The sequence below is a fragment of the Peromyscus californicus genome, unplaced genomic scaffold (assembly GCF_007827085.1).
Source record: "Peromyscus californicus insignis strain IS unplaced genomic scaffold, ASM782708v3 Scaffold_5__1_contigs__length_169319896, whole genome shotgun sequence".
Lineage (NCBI taxonomy): Eukaryota > Metazoa > Chordata > Mammalia > Rodentia > Cricetidae > Peromyscus > Peromyscus californicus.
Genome location: NW_026294573.1, coordinates 110,332,531 through 110,350,561, shown reverse-complemented (window position 1 = coordinate 110,350,561; position 18,031 = coordinate 110,332,531). Strand labels below are relative to the sequence as shown.

At 37.5% G+C, this 18,031-nt stretch overlaps 1 protein-coding gene across 21 annotated transcripts in view; it reads right to left on the bottom strand.

Moving 5' to 3' along the window:
* Positions 1-18,031, bottom strand: part of Lingo2 (leucine rich repeat and Ig domain containing 2) — a 1,194,974-nt gene that overhangs the window by 350,855 nt on the left and 826,088 nt on the right. The gene's annotated exons all lie outside the window — the stretch shown is intronic.

Sequence of the window (18,031 nt, the reverse complement as noted above, 5' to 3'; positions counted from 1 at the left end):
TGACTGTGACTCATGGGGGCTCCCAGAGATCAGGTAGCCTGTAAGAGTCTGAGCTAGGTCCTCTGCATATATGTTATGGCTAAGTAGTTTTTGGTGTTCTTGTGGGATTCCTAATAGTACAAGCAGCAGTGGTCTCTGACTCTTTTGCCTACTTGTGGGACCTTTTCCCCTCGACTGGGTTGCCTAAAGCAGCCTTGGTATGATGGTATATGCCTGGTCTTATTGTAGCTTGGTATACCATGTTTGGTTGATGTCCCTGGGAATCCTGCTCTTTCTGGGGGAGACAGAGTAGGGGTAGATCTGGAGAAAAGGGAAACTGGGGAGAGAGGTTGGGGGAGGGGAGAGAGAGGAAACTGTGGTTAGGATATTATATATGAGATCCTCCTCCTCCTCCTCATAATAATAATATAAGGTAATGAATACCTTTTCGATCTCTTTTGCATTGAAAGTAGTCTTACCAAAGTGAATATTTCAGCTGGCCACCTGAGTTCCTTCTATTGTAAGTTTGAAATAAAATTTTGATAAGCTTATAATATATGTGTCTAAAGCTTTTATTTATAAAGTGAGAATAATTTCAATAAAGATAAAAGAGATTGAGGGGAATACTATAGATAACCAAAGTAATGGGAATTTGATTTCTGGTCAGATGTTTGAAACTTTGAAGTAAGATAAAAAAAAATTCATGAAAAATTTAAAAGCAGAAGTAGATGACTATGAATGAAAATGTTGAATTAATGTTTAAGCTGGAACTCGAGTAGCTGACTAAGAGGAATCCATTCATATACAACGACATACAGAAAGTACTGTATAATATTGTAGTGCTTGACCTTGAGTACAGGGCTTGTGGCATTTAGAAGATCATTAGGTTAAATTTCAATTAAGCCCTATCAAAAATTATTTCGATTTTGCCTAAGATCATAGTGAAATTGTTGTACTTCTAAGAATACCAATGTGATTTCATTACTGCCTGCTAGGACAAAGTTGACTCACTAGTGGGCTGCCCCAGTTACAGCTCCCACTTGAAATAATCACTTACATTACTCTTATCCCATAGGAATTTCATAACAGACAAAATCACCTTGTGCCTTTATACTTAATCAGGTTTCTGCTATGTCAGGAAAAAACAAAAACCTGACCTTCTTGCTTTAAATGACCCAAAGGGAGTTATTTATTGCATTAAATGGCATGAAAAACCACAAAATATACAGCATCTAAGGCAGACATAATAAATCATCACAACTTTTCATACAAACTAACAGTGCAGGTACTGAGCAAAATACCAACAGAGAATAATGCTGACACCTGTTCCAAAGACTGATGAAGAAACTATGCTGAATGAAAGTTTAATCACTGATTTCCTATTGCACAGTCAGTTTCCTAATGAGACCACATAATTACAAGTGAGAGAATTCATATCCCTGGCTAATACATAATTATATCTGGAAGCAAAGCTACTAAACTAGGAAACTGAATCATTTTAGGAAGATACTTTGCACATACAAGGTAGGGAAATATTTAATGAAGGGGATGCTGGGTTTCTTGTTTATGCATTCAAAATTTTAAGTGAATTTTGAGCAAGATCCAAGAGGCCTAGAAGGTTTTTTATTACTCCGTGGAAGAATTCACTCAACAGTATAACATATAAAATTCTGTGAAATAAATGTCTGCTAAGGTTCAGGTCTACAGGCTTCGTTAAATTTTGGAAAAATTTGACCATACCCATTTTTGTTGTTGTTGCAACTGTTCTAGAATGACTCCAATTCCTGACACCACACTCATAAAGAATAGAAGAAATTGAAATCTTTCAATCATTGTCACTCTCCGTAACATTGCCCATTGTTAGACTGTTGAGTAAAGGTGATGGATGCTTTCAGAGTTACCTGCAAACTTCTCCTTCTGAAATTCTATTTTGAAGGAAGGTGTTTGTCAAGCTTATAAATGGAGTTAGTGTCAAGTAATAAATTCTTTCTTAATGCAAATTGGAATTGGATGAATGTAAGGAGTGCCAATGAATAATAAGCCAAAGTCTTATCCATATTTCAGCCAGCTTTACAGGATTCTGCATAGGCATGAGAGCAGTGATTGTTTGAAGAGGACCTAAAATGTGGATAGGCTGCTGTGGAACACCATGAGAACTTCAAACACAGTTACCAGTTAGAGGTGATTTTTGATCTTGCAGAATCCCATAATATGATTAGAGCAGGGGATAACAGACTTAGATACAGCTGCATCCATGGTTCAGGGGGACACATGCCTATCACTAAATCCTCAGACATAATCTGAAACTCAAAACAAAGTTTTGAAAATCAGGAAGTTACTGAATTTTAGAGCAAGCAACTCCATTCGAGATGCCAATTCTTCCTTTCAGCTATCTTAATTCCTTTGCAAGACTCCATTGAGTGGCATCTGTATTCAAGATGCTGCATTTGCTTTACAGTCACAAAGATAACACTGGACAGGTGAGGTAGTTTCTCCCAGTCAGTTTGTGTGTTTATACACCTACAATATATAAAAATATACATGTTATCTCTATATATGAAATATGTACATGAAATATAACCTCACAAATTCAGTATCTCTAATCTAGCCTTAGGGGTGTAGGCTGAGAATAAAGTGATAGAAATCTTGTATTGTTATGTTAAAATCTAAATCTATAAATTTCAGTTAAAAAAAATGGCAAAGACCAAAATGTTAAAACTATCAAGAGGATTGAATACTCTATTGATACTCCAATAGTTCCCAATCAAAGGTAACATTATCAAATACCAAAGAAAAGAAAAACATGTCCTCTGATCAATGTGCTGTCACTTTTCATAAGACAAGCATGGATTCTTGAACCTCACCTTGTGTCTCTAGAAGTTGTTAAACTAATGAGCTCTTTTTTTTTTTCTGAAGAAGTTTAAGTTATTTGTGTCACTTGAAATTTTATTATATTGCCTAGGTCTTAATAAAAAGAAGATTTGAGTGGGAGTAATGAAGGGCGAGGGTCGAGGGAAAGAGAGCTTGGGGGGGGGAGCAGGAGATCCCAGCTGGATCAAGAACAGAGAGGGAGAACAAGGAATAGGAGACCATGGTAAATGAAGACCACATGAGAATAGCAAGAAGCAAAGTGCTAGAGAGGCCCACAGAAATCCAACAAAGATACCCCCAAAATAGACTACTGACAATGGTCAAGAGACAGCCCGAACTGACCTACTCTGGTGATAGGATGGCCAAACACCCTAATTGTCGTGCTAGAGACCCCATCCAATGACTGAGGGAACTGGATGCAGAGATCCATGGCCAGGCCTCAGGTGGAGGTCCGGGAGTTCAATTAGCAAGAAAAAGAAGGGTTTATATGAGCGAGAATTGTTGAGACCAAGGTTGGATAAAGCACAGGGACAAATAGCCAAACAAATGGAAACACATGAACTATGAACCAATGGCTGAGGGGTCACCAACTGGATCAGGCCCTCTGAATAGATGAGACAGTTGATTGGCTTGATCTGTTTGGGAGTCATCCAGGGAGAACAAGGGAATCTGTGGCTGATATGTAGAACTAAATTATATTGTAAAATAAAATAAATAAATAATTAAAAAAGATTTCTTGATCAAAATCTAATGAGATAGCTAGATAGAGTATTGGTTGGAATATTTGCTGGTTTAGACCATCTTATTAAGACCACTTATTGAAGTGTAGTGTGATGAGGTCCAGGCTGCCCAGAACACTGCTGGACTTCAGCATGAAGAGGCCAGAAACTTCACACATATTAAAAATAATCTCTAATTTCAAGTTTATCCCTAGTTATTGAATTCAATGAATGTCTATTAAAAATATGCAATTCTTCATTCACATTACAATAAAGCTGTATGATGCATAAAGATATAAAATCCTTAGTGGGTAAAGATGGCTCTGGACCAGACTGTCTGCATGTAAAGTTTAAAGTGACTCTCCTACTTGTCACTTAACCTTGTGATTATCATCACAGTTTCAGAACAACTTCACTTTGCCTCAAATTCCCCATCTGCAAACACAAATGACGGTGTACAGTATTTTTCATTTTGTAGGACTGCCAAAATTTAAGCGAACAAATTTTACAAAGTATTTAGTAAACAATAAGAACTTTATAAATGTTCCTTATAAGAGCAATCACTAAATACATAATATGAAATATATATATATATATACTATAAATTTTGAAAATAGAATAAACACTCATTTTGACAAAAATCACATAAGAAAATTTATGTGAGGAGGTAAAAAAGAGATAGCATAATATTCATTTACAAAAAAAATGAAGCTCAATTATATATGTTTGCTGTTAGAACTTCAGGGAATTCAAAATTAAAATGAATAAACTTTTACTTTTAAGACCTTGTCTTTTAAGGGTGAGTAGAAAGGCTGAAAGTGAAATTTATATAAAAACAATATCTAATTTGAGAAAGTGAAAAGTTCTATCATACAGGTGCAATAGCAAGGAATGTGAAAAAGAAATAGGGAACGTAGCATATGGAGATGTCAGGAAAGTGCCAGCGAGAAAGCCGACTAAAGGACAAACCACATTTGTAAGCCAGTAACACAGAGTACAATGTGCAGCAAAACTGTCTTCTGTAGGAGAAGTACAATAATGACCCCAACAGAAGATTCCAGTGAGATTAAGCATTCAAGAGGGCAGAGAAGGGCACATAATATACACTGAGAATTCTGCAAGGCATCCAAAATGACACTTACTCTGATAGTTGAATGTAATATCTTGAATTCCAGTAACTACTCTGGCCTTGTGGACGTAGAGAAGACATAAGGCTTCTTAATTATTTGCTTCTTCTCATCTCCCAAACATCTTTCCATTAGGTGGACATATATAGTGTATAAGGTAAGGTACTGTTCTAGCACTCTGCTTCTCATTCATGACAGCATATATCCTTCACTGTGGAGTTGATGGATTGATTTTGTTGGTGTGTGTGTGTGTGTGTGTGTGTGTGTGTGTGTGTGTGTGTGTGTGTGTCTGCATATGTGTTTATGCCATTTTAGTGTAGATGGCTGTGGAAGCCAGAAGAGAGTGTCAGATCTCCTGGAGCTAAAATAGCAGGTGGTTGTGAGCTTCCTGACAAGGGTGCTGGGACTGAGTGTGAGTTCTTTAGCAGAGCAGTAAGTGCTCTTAACCACTCACCTTAGCACTAATGGCATATGGAAGATGATAACTTTCTTTTGTAGAACACGAAAGTCTAAGAAAGTTGTTGTCACAACATTTTTATATTTCAATTATTGAAAAAAAGCCATTACATAGGCAAAGATTAATTCTGAACTTCGATGATTCAGCACAACTGTCATTGAGGCATATTACTAAGTTACATTATGCCATGCAATGCAATGTCAGTGTGGGTTTCAATACATATTTGCCAGAAGAGGGAGGCATAATTATCTGGACAGACTGTGAATTCTAAATTAACCTTATTTATCTCACTTTGGAGAGCTGGAGGAGATGTTTGAGTTAGTCAGCTTTTCTTTCTTTGTGACAAAATACTTGAGAAAGTAACTTAAAGGCTAACAGACATATTTTAGACCTTAGCTGAAGAGATGCCAGGGCATGATAAATCCCTTTGGTTCCATGTCACTGGCCTGTGCCCAGGCAGTATACGATGACTCCAGATGTGACAGAAGAAGGCTGTCTATTTCATGGCAGCCAGGAAACAGAGAGAGTTACAAGAAGGCTCTGGGTACAAGACAGCACCATTATAGGCACACCAGGTCCTACCTCCCATATGAAGTATTGTGAGAGACACTTCATATATAAAAATCAAGACCGTCAAAAGACCAAAAATCTCGTCAAAGTGACATAACATTTTTGCCTAGTTTAAATAAGCTGCTTTGCAAATTCATTTTATCAGTAAAGTCTTTAGGATTGCTGTTCACAAGAAAATATGGAAGACAGCAAAAAGCAGAACCATGATAAATGAAATAAGGTAAGGATATGCCACGAAAGTTCTATGGATATAATTCAAATATGAGTATAATGAGGCTGAATTTTAATGGATCTGTTTGCCACTTCATTATCATGAAAAACAGAATCTTTTAAAAAGATATTTTAATCAATATTAATTCTGTTCTTCTTTTCTCCCATCTGTTGTCTTTGCTCACATAAAGGTGGGCTGATGATAGAGATGAAATATTGCATTAATTCATACACATTACAAGAAGGGCTAGTAGTGTTAGCATGTATTGACTTTCAAAGGCTCCTGTCTACTGATTTAAGTCACACTTTTTTTTCCTGCCACAGAGTGTGGACCAACTTTTAAAGCCTCAGTAATGCAGTCCCAGCAAAATCGGTTTCAGGCTTTGTTGGAACTAAGCATATCAAAACAAGAAGAGATGAAGAGGTAGCTTGAATGGCCACTCTCGCAGACATCTGTGCAGTGATTCACATCAAAAGGCCATCAGCAAGTAATACACTCACACTGTAGCCATACAAGAAGCAACTGAGTTGAAACGGGTACCTGGCCCCTTTATCCCACCAGGATTTCCATGTCCTTTCAAGGTTGGCTGAGTTAATATCTAGCTACTATTGGACTAATTTGCTTTACAATTGGAACAACAATGACTTGAAGCACTTCTACCCTCATAAACACCTAAGAGATGCAAAGGCGAGAATGCCTTTAATTTCAATATTTCTCTAGGATACCAATAATTGAGTGATAACTCTGCATTGTAAATTAGCACTTGAAAAAGGTGTAGGCCATGCACATTAAATTATACACATATTTCTTTTGTTTGATTTATTCATGAACATGCATCATTCTGTTGTTTAATCTCCAAATTTATATTCTTAGGAGGGGATGAATATTTGCAAAGTGTGTGCTGTGTTCCTCTTAGGACTTTCACAATAACTTTCGGAATTTACATTTTCTGTAATGACTCAAGAGGATAAATGCCTTGCCTATGTCCAGGACTTCTGTCAGGAGCAGAATATGGTATTCATCTGGCTGAAGCTAAAGTGGAGGCTTTCTCAGAACCACAATCAAACATGTCTACTTAGAAAAGAAATTCCAAATGGAAAATCAACTGTTCTGTTGGCTAGTAAAATAAATTCTTCCTGGCATCATTGCCCATGTGGGTGTTTAACAAGTAGTTGTATTCAGCAGACGGGATCCTGATATTTGAAAATTTGAGGCACTGAAAAGCAACAACTGGAAATGTTTGTTACAAATAATTATAATAATAACAAAACCAATATTTGAGTGCTTTCCATGAGCCAGACATTGGATCATGCATCTACTTGACAAAACATTTCATTTAGTCCTCATAACAATAACTGTTATTATTTCCCACCTTTACAAGTTAAAAATTGAAACCTTAGAAAAAGTAACTACTTGCCTAATTTGCATGGTCACTGAGTGGCAGAAGGAGCCTTAGAATCCAGGCCTGAATTCCAAGCCTATTCTATTAGTTCATAGGCTTAAATTCATTTCTTACCTTTATAATAATTTACCTCTTTTACTTACTAGGAATAATTAGAAAATATTAGTCACCCAACAAAAAAGTAACACACAGTAACATCTAAAACAGAAATCTAAGGAATATAGAAAATCTCAAAGTTATCAGATCACAAGGAGCGATGGCAAAACAGTGGCTTCTATGCCACAGGATTAGTCACCCGCACTGTCCATCCTGTGGCCCTCTTCTCCATTTTCAGAGCTATGCTAATCTATGACAATCCATTAGATCAGTATTTTAATGGGCAAACAGATTTCATCAGATGTCATTTCCATCAGATGTCAGTTTTGCCTTGGAAACATTCATAATCCTCTGTGAAGATATGTACTCTCTCCTAGTCATTTAAAGAAGAAACCAAAAAAGTGATTTGCTTGAGGTCACATTGATGGTTAGCTGGAGAGACAGTGGAATTGTGGTCTCTCAGCACCAGTCTAATACTCTATCAAAGAACTGAAAATTCTTAAAATTCTAAAGGAAATCATAATTATTGCTGTCAATCTCTATATTTAAGCATTAATGAAACACCTGTGCAACCACAGGCATTATGAATGTGCTGTACTTAGCACACATAATTGGTGACAATTCTAGTAGTTGCGTTTATTTTTCCAGATGTGTGTTTTGCTCTTAAACCTTGAGGAGTAGAGCTAAACAAAGTTAGAATTACCTATGAATTGATCAGGCAATGGGATTGTTTAATGTTGTAGTTATCATAGTTCTAGGGATAAAATAGGGATCTTAACTTTAGGCTCAGGACTCAGAAAAAGAAAAGGCTGAAGCAGTAATTCATTGCACAGTTTAATGAAAGGAGCCAGATCCCTGTCTCCATGAATGGCAGCTTCATTACCTTCAAAAGATCTCTTCTCAAAGATGCAATTCAATAGAGGACTCTCAATCCAGACTGAGACTGGGGATTTGTTTACCTGCCAATTCCCTTGCACATCTGTTCCCCTTCTGTTTCTTTCTTGATGTTAAAAAGTCCTGTTTCATCATGGTAGGGCACTGAAACTCTGCAAGTCCTTTTAGCTGCCTTCAAGTACCAAAAAGATTCTTACAGTTTAGAATTATAGTCTGACTGACAGCAGCAATAATTGAATACACTTTGTCTTGCAGCTGCCAATCCATGGCAAATAATGATAGCTCATTTAATCACATTTCTTAGGATGAATAAGGAAGAGTTGCTTTAATTTTTGCTACCTTAGGTGTTTTTAATGTTAACATACTCACCCATTTGCATTCATTCATTCATTCCCTTTCCTCAATTCAACTGAAACACTTGTTTTGACTAAAGAAATGCTGAACAAAGGGTTACAAACAAACTGTCCCATTTGTTTGTTTATAACTGCACTATGAAAATGCACAAACAAATTCCTATTTCAAAAATTAAGAATGAAGAAGCCAGAGATCTGCTTGAAAAGTCAATCCCTTGACAAGGACTGCTGCAAAGATGATTAAGCCAGAAAGTTTCATATGCTTCAGGCTGGGAAGATAGCATCTGGCAAGGCAGCATTCACCTCAAAGAACACACAGAGAATATAGTTTGATGAAGATTCAATGTGAGTCTCTAGCACTGACTTTTAACAGTTATTGCAGGCCTACTGATGTGTTAAGGCTCTTTGGAAACAGGCAATCCAAACTATTGGAAATGGTTGAGTTTTGTTTGTTTGTTTGAACCTTGAAATGTCAGGATACTCAATGATCAGAGGTGATCACTTAATTCTTTGAGGATTTCATATGATGTAGTATTTTGTTAGCATTGCCCATCTCTTCCCAGATCTATACCCACCTCCCTAGTCACCCAACATCCTGTTCTCTCTGTGTATCTTTTAAAAATCCATCTAGCCTAGTTTGTTTTCCCAAATTCTCTTGGTCGTGAGACCTAGTCTGGAGCGTGGGCTCTACCAGGGGACCATACCCCTATGAAGACTAACACTTTTTTTTGCATTGATGATTTCTAATGTGTTCGAGTTGAATTTATCTCAGAGGGGTCTGTTTACTATTACGACATCTAAGATATATATATATATATATATATATATATATATATATATGTATATTAATTTTTCAATACAATTCAGTTCTACATATCAGCCACGGATTCCCTTGTTCTCCCCCCTCCCGCCCCCTCACCTTCCCCCCAGCCCCCCCCATTCCCATCTCCTCCAGGGCAAAGCCTTCCTCACAGACTGAGTTCAACCTGGTAGACTCAGTCCAGGCAGGTCCAGTCCCCTCCTCCCAGGCCGAGCCAAGCAATCCTGCATAGGCCCCAGGTTTCAAACAGCCAACTCATGCAATGAGCACAGGACCCGGTCCCACTGCCTGGATGCCTCCCAAACAGATCAAGCCAATCAACTGTCTCACCCATTCAGAGGGCCTGATCCAGTGGGGACCCCTCAGCCATTGGTTCATAGTTCATGTGTTTCCATTTGTTTGGCTATTTGTCCCTGTGCTATATTCAACCTTGGTCTCAACAATTCTCGCTCATATAAACCCTCCTCATTCTCGCTATAAGATATATTTTTAATGTGAAGAAAAATTTTTAAAATTTCCTACAACAACCCCGAGGAATTCATATTTTAAATCTGAATATAAATATACATAACCCAGGGTTATGTATAGTTCTCATGTTCTTTTCCCGTAACTATATGCGCTTTGATAACAGAACATAGAAAGTAAGCCAAAAGCACCTGAAGCAGTCTCAAAATAGCCATAAATAACTCAATAGCAGAGCATCAAAGCAAACATGCTTTCAGAGAACAATGGCAAGATGATGGTTACAAGACAGAGACCAATCACAATTAATCACCTCTGTCTGCTTTAAGAAGCAGAGGCCGAAAGTAACATGCATCAGAAGATGAGGGCCAGAAGCAACAGCTAAATGCAGAGTTGGTACAGAGGCTAACAAAGGAATGCATGGCTTTATAAAAAAATAAAAATAAAACTACCCTTAAAGTTCTAATAGGTGATATGAGTATGGATAAGCTGATAAAGCGAGCCTGAAAACTGAGTAATACAATGCTTTTCCCTATCTCCCTTTGGTTTCCACCTTCCACAGAAAGCTGCTGACATTTTTGCAAATGATAGAATTAGTTTGTTAAACTGTGGAAAATATTTTCTAAAATCAAAAAGTTGGAATAGTAAGGCCAGGAATTAGAGGTTAACCATGAAGCAAATGAATTTCAGATTCAATGCCCTTTGCTTTCATAGCTCCTGCCATGGCCCCACTCATACCTTTGCATTAAAGCTTTCTTTCCTTACAGATACCCACAACCTGCTTCAGGCTACTCAAAACTTGCCTTTGGTTTCAGTTCTGGCTCTTTTAACAGTGAAGGGGCCAGTACAAGGCATCGGTACCAGGGATGGCGTGATAAAGTGTATTTAACAAGTGTGTTGTCCCTTCCCCAGCTCTCACTTCTCTTTCTTGGTACTTTCTTTTTCTCTCACACATAGCTAACTGTCTTTCAATACCCTGTAACCTTTCTCACATGCTCTTTTTCTGCCTCCTTCTTTCTTCCCTTATTTCAGTCAACTTCTACGGGCCCCAACTACAGCCCTTTCCTTAAATCTTCTCAGCTAGACAACTTCCATTGTCAATTTCTTCTGCCACTTTGAAATTTAACCCTTTCCTGGCTTGTTAATAGACATACAACTCAGCAATATCTTTCTCAATAATCTTAGAGCCATCCTGCAAAATTTAATCAAGAAATATGGGCTTTTCTCTGCTTCCCATGGAAAGGCTGAAGTCTAACGTCCATAAATGCCAACTACTAAGCAGAGAAGGCCTAAGGGTCATGGACCAGGATCCCACATAACTTCTGTCAGCTCTTTTCCACTGGTGTATTAACCCCAAGAATGCACCACGTCCCTCACCTTTTGTTTTATCAGAGCCCACTACAATCCCTCTCCTCTCTGGTGACAGACTGGAATAGTTACCCTTGGCTATTCAGATTTTCTGGGGACTATTACTCTTGATAATGCAGACACCAAGCTATTCTTACCAGGCTTCAGAGAAGCATCTATTTCTAATATATGAGAATGCCTTTCTTTCCACAGAGTTGTTAGTTTTGATCCTCTACCTCATCCTAGCTTTTCACTTCCTATCCATGCTCACTTCAGTCTTACTTATCTGACATCCCTAACCACTAACAGCTGTTGTATATCACCACACCCTGTTTAAAGTAATTCCTCTATTTGTCCCTTGTTCATTTATTGACTAGCCCCTCTATTAGACTGTGTGTTCAATGAGATCAGAGACAATATTTGATTTCCTTGCTGTCTTATTTAACTTTGAATCTTTGGTATTGACTACAGTGCTATAATACACTTCAGGCGCACAGTAACTCTTTCAAACATCTGCTGATTCAAATGCATCAGTAATTATCAATCCCAGTCATAGTATCTGCAATCACAGTTATTAGGAAGCTCTGCTATTTTGTGGGAATTGTGGCCATAAGACAATTGAGATAATAAGCAGCATGATAGACAATTGTAGCATGCTGGTCACATGGTTCAGTCCCAGGCATGGAGATGTCATTATTGAGATAAGCATTAGAGGAGGACAGATTCCTTCACTTAGTTCTAATGGACAATAGCCTTGCTGTGGTTTGAATGCTGTGTCTTCCCATATGCTTACTTTGAAACTTTTTCTAACATGGTAGTATTCTTCAGGAGGGTTTTGGGAGGTCATCAAGGCCATTGATTTATGAATGGGTTTAGTGCTCTTATAAGAGTGGCCCAAGGAATCCTATTTGCACCTTGCTTCCATGGTGTGAAAATGCAATAAGAAGGTATCATCTACGAGAAAGAGGCCCTTATCAGACACAGCTTGTTAGTGGCTTATTCTTGATTGTCAATGCTTTCAAAATCGTTCACGTACTACAGACTGTAGCTGATTATAAACTGCCCCATCCAAAGTATCTGATTCAAGTATTTGATTATAGACCAGATAGGATAAGACAAGTCTGAAGACACAATTCCTGTCTGCAGCTTTGGGTGTAAAATGAACCATCAGTAGGCAGGAGAAATTCATTAAAATATGGAGAAAACCAGGAAGGGATGCAGGGGAGGGGGAGGACAGGGGAGGGTAATGGAAAGGAGAGAACAGGAGTTGTGACTCAAGATCCAAGGTCCTGGCACTTCCACCAAACTCCCCACCAGAAGGCAGGGCTGCTTTCTGAAGCTCAATGTGAGTAAATGTGGAGAAGAGCCTTATCTTTTTCCAAGCCTAGTCCCGCACTCACTCTCCTCAGAGGATTATTTGTGTCAGCCTTTAAAGCATGACACGATTCTCTTTACAGTAAAGCTGGCATTTTTTCCTCCCAGAAATTTTTTTAGTTTTATAAACATGTGAGAAATGAGTACATCTATGCTTTTGTCACCCTTCAGACAGCTTTGTAGTAAGTCTAAGCTGATTTTAGATAAGGGCATCCTATAGCAAATATATGAAACAATTGTCTAATTTTAGTTTCATTGCTTAAACTGTATCAGCCTTTTAAAATTGTACCAAGACAGTAGGAGAAGGCAGAAGTCACTTATCGGTAAAAGCCGTCATATTTAATATTCAGTAAATTACCACTACTAAGAAATGTAGATGTTCATGATTCAAATACAAAGAAGGGAGGAAAAACTGGAAGGGAAGAAGGAAGTGGTCTTAAGGAAAAGTGGAAATCATATGTAGATCTAAGAGAAATCACTACAGAGAAAAGTCCCTATTGGGACCAGCATGCCTCCCCCAAGACAACCGTTCTCGGGCAAGGTCAACAAGAGAAGGTTGAAGTGAGCTGCATTTGCCTTTAGATAGATATAGAACAGGTATTAACAAGCCACAAAAGAGAAAGTCTGAGGTAGATGTATGTATGCCACTCAAAATGTGAGACAGTTTGCAAGTATCTACTTTTGTGTTTTTCTTGATGATGACCAACTTGAGCTCTCTAAATTTTTTTGTGTTCTTACTAATCTGACATTTAAAGGTGACACGCCAAAATATTTATTCACTACTTACCCTAAAGCCAGCAGTTTCGCACAAATATTAAAGTTATTTCAATGAAACAAGGGGTTACCCTTTTCAAAGTATTGTCAGTGGTAGAGAAGAACGTTTCTTTTTCAAAAATCCTTAAGTATTATTAATTGAAAAAAAAGTTTAGTTCAACCATAATTGATGGCTGAATATATATAAGCAAACAACTCAAACAGGCTAACAAAAGATAAACAAGCACCCTCGTCATGCACTGCATCAAGTTGAAAATGTCTTTTGCTCCTTTTGAACCTGTTCTAATGGTGTCCAGTGATTAGACTGTGAACTGTATGAAGTGGACTTCCCAAAACAGAAGGAATTTCTGATGTATGTGTGAAATCCTTTATGTAACTAATAATGGTAGATTTTAAAAATCATGTACAAAAAATGAAGGCAAAAATAGTTCAAATCAGTTTCTTTTGCCTTGTGTAATTTTTAAGGACTATTCATCTAAAACATTTTGTGGATAATAAAATACCTATACTGATCTCTCACTAAACTAATATACCCAATTGCAAAATAATCCTGTTCCTAATAGTATATCCTCTTAAGATGCTATCCAATTAATTAAAGCACATACTTATCTGCCACTTAACAAAACTCCCAGGAGAATTTTAAATTAATTTACAATAGATGATTTTGGAGCAGGTAAGATATGTTCTAATCTCTTTGGGTCACCTCCTCTTACTAGTTCATGTATAAGTATGAAACTTAGTTTATATTTTGTCATTTTTTCCTACCTAATGTCCTTCAGAGTGCTATGTGACAGAGCTGTGGGAATGAAGGGAGAAGTTCTTCTTCACCATGGCAAACCGTGACTGATTTTCAAACAGAATAGTATATATATTAAGGAATGAAGGATAGAATGGTATTTACAATACTAGGTACTTAGAAACTGCTTGCTAAAAAGCACTTGCTTCTCATCTGTATACTAACGGTAGGATGGAAAGAAGTTATCTCTGCTTCATTTATCATGTCTCCATTTCTTTGGGATACCTCTGCATGTAGGCTTGTTAATCATTCTAGAAACCAGTGAACCAATACTAGAAACCTATCTCATTCCCCTATAAGGATGAAGATTTGAAGCTAACAGTAACTAAGGCATCTTGTAACTTTCTACAATGCTCTCTTCCAGAACTCCAAGAAGTGTGCAAAGGTCTCTAATTCTGCTATAGCTGCAGTCACCCTGGAGTCCAGGCACAACAAAGTTCTCAGGACATCCATGTCCACAGATGATGGTAACCATCCTTGGGGGTGAGGCTGGACCCTGGAGCATGAGTGTTCATCTCCTGAGAATCAGACTGTCTAACCAATCAATAAGGATGTCTTTCAGGCACTTTGCAAAGCAAAAGCTGACATGATAATGCACCATATCACACCTTGCCTAAGTGTTGGATAAATCCAAGTAACGATTCCATCAAATTTACCCTGGTAAACCAATGGATTTATTAGGCTATGTACAAAAATGTGAGTGACCTCAAATCAGCCACACCATTGAAAAGTGTCATTCTAGCATGGAGGAAGACTTCCTCATAGCTGCCTAGAGGGGATGCCCCCTGCAGTTAACTTCCTACCTTCTATTTGCTCCAGCACCTCCTGAGAGGAGACCATGGGTAGAATTGCATAAAGGTGGCAAGGAAGTAGAAGAGGGAGTAAACAAAACTCAATTAATGACCTTCCTTACTCTCTTCTGTGAGAGAATGTCAGATTTGGGCTTCTCATTTGAATAGTCACAGTTGTTAAGTTGAAGATTATGAAAAGCATGGAGGACAGTGTTCCATTCCCCAACACCAGAAGTACTTAGTTTTGACTTCATTTTGTATACTTATTGCTTTTAACCCCAATTGTTCCTCTTTTAATTCTAAAGCACATATCAGTTACCCAAAGAAAACTGAGGTCACTGACACTCTGTGTCTCGTTCTCTTCCCAAATAACATTTATTAAACCTTCTTTCTCTGCTTTCCATCCTTACTCTTTAGTTGCTATATATGGATGGTGTGTGAGCCTAGTCCTTTGGGATTTCCACAGCCAGGACTTCTGCCCTGAAACTCCAGTCATGTGACCATGGGCTGAGGCAATAAGGATCTAGGTGGGGTTCAGAAGATATTGATCAAAAGAAACAACTTTGTTAGAGAGGAATAATAAATTTAGATCTATATAATATGATGGATATAGTTAAAAACAATACATTATTGAAACTTTTTAAAAGAAATATTAAATGTTATAAAAACGATAAAGATATAAGGCAATACATACATCATCAGTATGGCTTACCCAAACATGCATGTTTGTGCATGGATACTAAAACATTATCTTATTCATTATAAATGCAATTTTATCCATCAAGAAAAGAATTTCAAAAATTTTAAATTTAGTCACTATGGTAAATATCACAGACTACTATGTACAATTAAGACGGAAAAATTCTAGAAGGTCTGTTAATGTCACCTTACATTCAAAACTAAAATGATGCTTTTATTTAAGTTCTACCAAGTAATAAAAGCACAGAGCTGACAACAAAGGAACCAACTGCTAGATTAGTGTTTGTGGGTTCTTTTGGGGGGGGGGTACATCACTGACCAAAATCTAAGTGGTATTGTGGTGGTGTATGGGACTTCTTTGGTGGAAGCTGCATATAAAGTTATTGACTTATTCTGCAATGAAAACAACAGTGTATTTACTATGTGGTGGTTTGAATAGATATGGCCCCCATAGACTCATATGTTTGAATGCTTGGCCTATAGGAAGTGGCACTGTTAGGAGGTACGGCCTTTTGGAGCAGGTGTGGCCTTGTTGGAGGTAGTGTGTCACCATCAGGGCAGGCTCTGAAGTCTCACATGCTCAAGCTATGCCCAATTTGGGATACAGTTCATGTCTTGTTGCCTGCAGATCAAGATGCAGAACTCAGTCACCTTTCCACCAATATGTCTGCCTGCATGTTGCCATGCTTCCTGCCATGATGATAATGGACTAAATCTCTAAACTGTAAGCCAGCCCCAGTTAAATCTTTTCCTTTATAAGAGTTGCCATGGTCATGGTGTTTCTTCACAGCAGTGGAAATCCAAGCTACAACATACTACAAACAGAATTTTTCTTAAAATTTCAGTATACATTAATTTTGATGACTTAATAGACTCATAAAGTCATAAAGTGTAAATGTTGACATTTTAATAGACTTGCACAAAGCTTTATAAAATAAATCTTAAAATAATTGCAATGTGATCACATTGTCTTATGTCACTTTAATTTAGATTTGCTCTACTTTCAAACTGCCACTCATATATTATTTGTTTATGCTCTATTCTTGGAATTACAGGTTCTAAAGAAAACTACCATAGAATAAATGAGAAATTGCCAGAGTCAACTATAACATAAACAAAAATCAGATAAACATGGGTCACATGACACCCTAATCAATAATCGTTAATTTTTCTGAGCCCAAGACATTTGATAGTGTTCAGGTAAGACAAACATATGACCTGAGTATTTGCTAATTTTCTTGAACTAAAGGGAGAATAATGATTAACTTGTAAGGAAATAATGTGTTTGTCTAAAGAACTATAGGGACTGGCCTGGGTGACAAAAGTAGTTATCTCAAGGCTATTATGTAAAGAGAGGAAAACATACCCTGAATGATGGTCATTACTTAGCATGTAGTAGGGAAATCACACCCTGAATTATGGCCACTGCTTAGCATGTAGTAGGGAAAACACATCTTGAATAATGGACATTACTTAGCGTGTCACAGGGAAAACACATTCTGAATGATGCCACTGCATGTAGCAGGGAAACCACACCCTGAATGATGGCCACTGCTTAGCATGCAGCAGGGAAAACACACCCTGAATGATGCCACTGCTTAGCACATAGCAATCCTGACCACATTCCCCTGCGAATCCTTTCTTCCTGCAGAAGTCATTTAATGTACTGGAGCATCTAAGGATGGATTTTGTTTCAGGAATGATAATCCCCTCATTTTCTCAGGGATGAAAACTTCTTTCTCACTGGTCTTGTTTCCTTAACACTGTTTTTTGAAGTAGTGAATAGACATATTTAGTTCTGGAAAAAAAATCGTCCATAATTTAAATTATAAAAGAATCATGTTCTTACTTGATACTGAAATTCTCTATGACTTAAAACCTCAATACTTACAAACTACCCTTTTATATGTATATTCTTTTAACTTATTTCTCCTTTATATTGCTGGGATTTTTATCTGGTGTGGACCAAGTCTTGTACATGTTATCATAGGCTTTGTGAGTTTATATGTACATAAGTCTTACATCGAGAAGACACTGTTTTCTTGCAGTCATCCCGCTGGCTCTTAAAATCTTTCTACCTCCTCTAGGGCACAAATCCCTGAGCCCCAGGAGAAGAGGTTTGATGAAGGGTAAATATTCCAAAGTTTTACAGTTTCTGCCTATTTTCCAGATATGTGTATCTATTATTTCCCATCTACACCAAGAAGAAGTTTCTCTGATGAGAGTTTAATGGATATAGCAATACATCATTAAGAGACATTTTATTGTTATGATACTTTAGCAGAATAA